At 30.7% G+C, this 6,979-nt stretch overlaps 1 long non-coding RNA gene across 1 annotated transcript; it reads right to left on the reverse strand.

The window, feature by feature from the left end:
• Window positions 1-2,215: 2,215 nt before the first annotated feature.
• LOC136796003 (uncharacterized) lies at window positions 2,216-4,845 on the reverse strand. The gene is made up of 3 exons (XR_010843700.1): window positions 4,466-4,845; window positions 3,645-3,705; window positions 2,216-2,419 (listed from the first exon to the last, which is right to left on the reverse strand). It is a non-coding gene; the product is annotated as an uncharacterized lncRNA (long non-coding RNA).
• Window positions 4,846-6,979: the final 2,134 nt, after the last annotated feature.

Consider the following 6,979-nt stretch of genomic DNA (forward strand, 5'->3'; position numbering starts at 1 on the left):
CATTCTGCAATTTTGGACTACCTCCTCGTATCAACGTGTTCGGCCCGCCTCTATTTTAGTCGTGGTTCTTTTGTTAGACTTTTAACTTTGATTCTGGATTGTACTTTTCTATTGCAGATACGATTTTTCCTTTGGTCCACTCTCATACTTCTTGAAATTTGGCTTTACGTCCTTGCTAATTTTTGAGATCCATTTAAAATTACCGAGAATATACTTTTAAAATTTTTTTTTATGCTCCAATGTTTTTATTTATGTTGATCCATTTATTCAATTTTAACTCTTTTATTTGTTTCATCTTTTCTATTTTTAAATTTCGATTTCAGTCGCGTTAAATTTGAATAGTACATGCGTGCTTCATAGGCATCATATGAACTCATTGTCTGAGTGTGTCTGACTAAATAATTAACATCCGATGTTAATTTGAAAAATAAAAGGACGTATTATTAATAATTAATCTTGTGCATTGCTCGCATCGGGCTACTTTAAATTTTGCTTAAAAATTAATTATTGTGCAATTGGCGTAAAAATTCTTATTGCAAGGTTGATGTAAATGCGATTAACAAATATAAACTTTATGCCTCAAATACAGCAGTTTAACAAAACCGTGTACTAATGATTGGGATTGGGAGTGATCGGACACACTCGCTTTATCTTGGTTTCCTCTCTTTTATTTTCCTATCTGTTTTTTCTTTAGCTAATGAAATTCTTTCCTAGTTTATTTTTATGCATTTTTTATTATTACTTGTAATTCAAAATTATTAATTATCTCAATATAAAAGATTCTTGAGTGGAACTTTTATTTGAAAATTAGATATTTAAGATCTGTTAAAGTATTTTAATGAGGGTAAGACCCAGCTGATATTTTCCAGCTTAATTCAAGTTATCGTCAATATTATACTAAAATATTGTAAAGTGTATATTTATATCTAAATAAAAAAGATAAAAATAAGTTATTTTAATTTTTGAGAAATTCCTTTCATTTTTTGATCTAATTACCAATATCACACTAACAATATTATGAAATAATATAAAAAAGTCAAGAATATTATTTCGAATAATAACACTAAACTTACCTTCTCCACATGGAAAAACTATAAATTTATAAACTGAAAACAATCTTTTTACCGATTAGGCTTCAATACGAAACTGGGTCCAGGGCGTACCAAAGTCACCATATTTCGTACACTAAAGTCAAACGAGTTCGTCGACTAATTCGCATAGCACGTTTAACGTTGAAATGTTACGTGAATAGCTCTAAATTAATATGTTAGTTTAACACGTCTGCTTATTGTGCTAGTAGTAAATTTCTGACATAGAGCAGCTTAACCTCGATGGCCTGAAATAGGCCATCGCATCATGATGTTTAAGATCTTTTTTAAGAATGCTCGATTCAATTGTGAAATATTGCAGTTCTTGAAAAAAATTATTTCTAATGGTCCTGGTTTTCTAAAAAGTGGATTTCAATAATAATTGCAATCTCCAAACACGCAGCGTACTAGTGCTCATCGTTTTGATCATTGGCAATTAAACTGGGAATCAATTTAGCTCGGAGGTGTGTCTTCTTGGAGTGATTGTTTTATCTTTTGTAGCCTCTCGATCTATGGCCCAACACCTGATCTGTCAGTTGCTTATCGTTACATCAAAAAATTATAATGATTACGTTTTCTGGGTAATCAGATCGGATTGTTTCATTCATTTCAACAGTCCGACAAACCGTTAATTAAATTATAACAGTTATTAGGAATACTATAAATCAACATCTAACTGCCGTAGATTGAGCCTAAGAATCAAACAAATTTGTTTTACTTTTTATCTTTCCTTTAACAGCCTTGTATACTCAACTTGTAAATTGACGAGTTTCTAGTCTAGACCCTACAATTAAAAAAATCTAACAGTGATTTGAGGTGCCATCATACAATCTGCAGCATTACGCACGATATGTTACACAGCTGTATTAAAAACACCACATAAGACTTTTAAGAAGTTTGGAATATTTCTAGCAAGAACTCCTGGTAAAAGGGAAAAAGTTAGTGTTTTCACCCCAATTTTTTATTGTTTTAATGAAAACAATCTATAATTACTAGTCAAAATGGATCAGTCTTCCGAGAATAGTAAGAGGTAATAAAAATGGCTGTTCAATGCTTTATATCTTATAAAAACCTAATGGTACAACATTTAAGGTATAGTATACTGATAATAGTATTGAGATATTTACGTTGATTTGTTCTTGAGATGCAGTTTTTAAGTACAAAATGAGGAAAAAACAGTAGTCTTTTAATTGATTTTGGGAAAACTATATTTCAATAATCACCAAACGTCCAGTGGAGTTGTCTATTAGCACTCAAATTAAAACTAGTATAACGTACTATAAAGTTGTGTATGACATTTATCTTCGTAGGTGTAATAGTTCTCATATTCCCTAAAATGAATAAATTTGAATAAAATGAATAAATTTAATAAAAATTATATATAATTACTAGTAAAAATTAATGAGTCTGCCAAGTATAGGTAGGGGGAATACAAAATGGCTTTCTTCCAGAGCTTTATAGCTTTTTAAAAACCTAATGGAATATTTAATGTACACAATACTTTCTAAACTATGACAACTAATAAAGCTGTTTATGCTCAGTAGTTCCAGAGATATAGTTTTTTAAATACCAACATTTCGAAACAAAATGAGGAAAAATCAGTAGTTTTTTTAATTAATTTTAGGAAAACCATATCTCAGTAATCACTAAAGTAAATTTTCTAAAATTTAAGCCCTAATAGAGCTTTTTACGTTTAATAGTTCTCGAGATATAACTGTTTAAAAAGCAATATTTTATAAAAATGTATGGAACATACTGAAAGATCGGTAGCTAGAGAATTTATTTTGAAAAAATCTGTATCTCAAAAAGCATTTGACGTACAGATGTCTATTAGCACTCAAATTAAAGCTATTTCAACGTACTATAAAGGAGTTTATGAAGATTATCTTCGTGAATCAAACATTATCATGCGTAAATATTATTAAAACTATTACTTCTACGAAGCTAAGCGTTAAAGTTATATAGTTAAAGTTTTACTACTTTATAGTAAGTTTAATTAGCTTTATTTTTATTGATGGCAGACATATATAAGTCTAATTATTGCTGAGATAGATTGTTAGTAAATCCAACTATTTTGTCCGAACAAATAGAAATCAAACTTTTTGTGAATTTATTTTTTCGAATATCATAAAAATTACTACTTATACGAACACAAACGTAATATACTACTTTATAGTACATTTAACTGGCTTTAATTTGAGTACTAATAGACATCCGTACGTCAAAGGGTTCCAAAGATACTGATCTCATAAAATAAATTCACTGCTGATTTACAGTGCGTATTTTATCAAAAGTTATATCTCGGGAACTATTCTACGTAAATAGTTCTATTAGGGGTTATATTTTGCAAATTTGCTTTACCTCAAATGATGTTCTATTGGGTTTTGTAATTAATAGTTTTAAAGATATTGAGCTCCGAATGAAAAATTAATATTTTTTTTAACATTTTGATAAAGCCGCAATTTTCCCCCCTACCTATACTTGGCATACTCGTCAATTTTGACTAGTAATTATACATAGATTAAAGTAATCAAAAATTAGGGTGAAATAACTAACTTTTTTCACTTCTTGAGCTTTCGTATTATCCACTTGTTAGAAGTGCTTCACTCAGATGCCTCTGAAAAATAAGGGAATGGAGTGATCTCATTACTGCTATATTTTATTAACAACTCCCACGGATCATATAGTTATAAAAAATAACGATTACTTTGAGCATAATGTCATTGTCATGTATATTTCATCATTTATCTTTAATTAATAATCTTATAACTAGTGAAATCAAAACTTAATACATTTAAAGACTGGATGATTTTTTTGTTCTATACTTATCTTATTCGACTTGATTATTCCATCTTATTTAACTTATTATAGTTAATCCATGATTTAGGGGATATTTGAACGTCATAAATGATGATAATAATAATAATGATAAATCTTATGCATTGTCTGATATTAATAAATATATGAATCATACAGAAAACTCCAGCTTAAAAAAAAAAAAAAAAAAAAAAAAAAAGATGTAGAGTCGCCAACCAATTATGTCAAGAACACCACTGGTCGTACTGTTTAAGTCTTAAAATAATTATAATATTTCAGGCTATAAAGATTATAATAGTTTATACTTCTAAATTTTACTTCATTTTATTATATGTTAATAATAAATTTTGTTCGCTGTATTGTATCCTATTTCTTTAATTAATAAACAATTGTTTACAGCGTTGTAAGATCTTCTTCAATGCCGTTCAGTACTTTTTACTAGTTATGCTTTATTGTATTTAAATATTTCGTAAATTAATAAATCTAGTACATTTAACTAATATTATGTGAATACCCCTAACATCTGAATACATAACTTTTTAAAACACATATATACTTACTGCTTACTCTGGTAGTAGAAATTTTATTGTCTGACATTGTATAGAACTCGAACCATATTGAGTGATGCCATCGAATCATGTTATTTAAGATCATTTTTAAGAATCTTCGGTTCAGTTGTGAAATATTACAAATTATTTCTAACGATCCTGATTTTCTAAAAAGTGGATTTCAATAATAATTGCAATCTCCAAACACGCAGCGTACTAGTGCTCATCGTTTTGATCATTGACAATTAAACTGGGAATCAATTTAGCTCAGAGGTGTGTCTTCTTCGAGTGATTGTTTTATCTTTTGTAGCCTCTCGATCTATGGCCCAACACCTGATCTGTCAGTTGATTATCGTTGCATCAACAAATTATAATGATGACGTTTTCTGGGTAATAAGTGACTGTTTCATTCCTTTCAACGACAAACCGTTAATTAATTTATAACAGTTATTACGAATAACTCATCCAACCGTCATTGATTGAGCCTAAAAAACAGAAACTTTCGCTGCTGTTAACAGCCTTGATAACCTCAATGCTCGATTTGTAAATTGTTTCTAACCAAAACCCTGCAATTAAACAAACCGAACGGTGATTTGAGGCGCCATCATATAGTCTGCAACATTACACAATAAATTCTATCAAAACCACCACATGAACATAAAACACTACAGGTAACAGATAATAATTACCTATTATTCTTATTATTTGCGCGACCTCGTGGAGGTCCAAGGCCTCACGCGATGTACTTAGGAAATACATCGCGCATTTCGTGACGTTTTCCTAGGGTGGGTTCGTCACTCCCACGCCTATTTTTGAGAGTGCCACACATTGGCACTCACAAATACCCGGGGGAGAGGTTGTGAGCATTGTATAATTATATGCTTGAAAAATCCCGAATAGGGTCGGTGACTCGAACCTGCAACCTTTGTGTTGCCAGACAGGCGCGATCACGCTGCTACCGTCACCCCCCGTAATATCTGCCACAGCCGAATTTGAACGTTGGAGTTTGTAGTCCATAGTCTTACCAATGAACTACCTACTTCCACATAACAATAATAATAGTTATTATTATTTTAACATCCAAAAAGGTTCAAGTTCTTTTGTTATGAATCATTTACTACAATACATCATAATAGACCAGATAACTCCCTTATAGATTTGAGAGCATTAAAATCAGAACTAATTGATGTCGGGATACCCAACAATAATAATGTAAGCTCCGCTCTGGGAGAAAAACTGGCTATAGAATTGAAGGAATATCATTAGGAAAGTGTCACTTGAATCATATTATCCAACTTTGGTCTGATACCAAAATCAACAGTGGCAGGCATGGATTGTTTACCTAATTTCCTATTGATGTGTCGATAGAGACTCAACAGTTAATTCTCTTAGACGCAGTAAGTATCGTCCGAAAATATTTAATTATTTGAATAATTAATATGAAGGTTGGACTTCTAGGTCTCCTAGCTTAGATATTCAACTGGCAATCGCGAAAAAATAAATTGGTGATAATAATAATAATAATAATTCTTATGTACTGTCTTATATTAATTAATTTCAAGAAAAATCGAAAAATGTGTTAAAGCCGCTATAGTCCTCTGCATTATAAACGTGAAATTATATTTAAACAATTAGAGGCTGCTACCTTCAAAAATGATAGTAAGCCTCTAACTTTTTCATCATTTTATTTGGCAGAAAGTCACGTTTGTACATTTTATTTCGAAAATCCCAAAAAGTTAAGAATGTTTCTTGAAGGAAATAAAAATTAGAGTCTTTGCATAATATTGCTTCTTATATTTCACAGTTTTTATCCTCTTTCTTTAATAAATATTTTTTTTTAGCAACTTAACTTGTTTTTTAAACAAGTTAAGTTGCAAAAAAAAAAGTCATAAGTTATTACTTCAACCTACTATAACATTATCTTGTATTTAGTTTTTTTTTTTTTTTTTTTATTGAATTCCGCCTGTAGCCCAATCCATTTTTTCTGTCCAGAGTCACAAGATAACATTCCTCCAGAGAGGCACTCACGCTCCCTGGCCGAGGCACCGCCGTTCTTACCCCTTCAGAACTCCGTACAACCCTTAAATTACAAATATTAGAAAAAATGGCAGGCCCAGTGGGATGAAAGCTCTCCGAATAAATTGAAAGAAATGAAACGATCTGTAAAACCATGGTCAACATCCTACCGCAACAGCCGTAGGGAGGAAGTTGCTCTAACTCGCTTGAGAATAGGTCATACTCTCCTCACGCACTCTCACCTAATCAGAAAACTGCCACCTCCTACGTGCAAATATTGTCAATCCATTCATACGATTAGACATATTTTTGAAGAATGTACTCACTATTTGTCAATAATAAACAGGATAGGACTGACCCCAAATTTATCAGAAGCTCTCACAGATTAGGAAGCTAAAATTACATTAGGATTTGAATTTTTAACAGCACATTGTCTTCTTTGTAAATTATAACTCCTCTTTGATTTTTTTTTTATTATTATTTTTTTTTATTTATTTATTAATTTTTTTT

The sequence above is a fragment of the Halyomorpha halys genome, unplaced genomic scaffold, assembly GCF_000696795.3.
Source record: "Halyomorpha halys isolate HHAL.00 unplaced genomic scaffold, Hhal_1.1 Scaffold1477.1, whole genome shotgun sequence".
Lineage (NCBI taxonomy): Eukaryota > Metazoa > Arthropoda > Insecta > Hemiptera > Pentatomidae > Halyomorpha > Halyomorpha halys.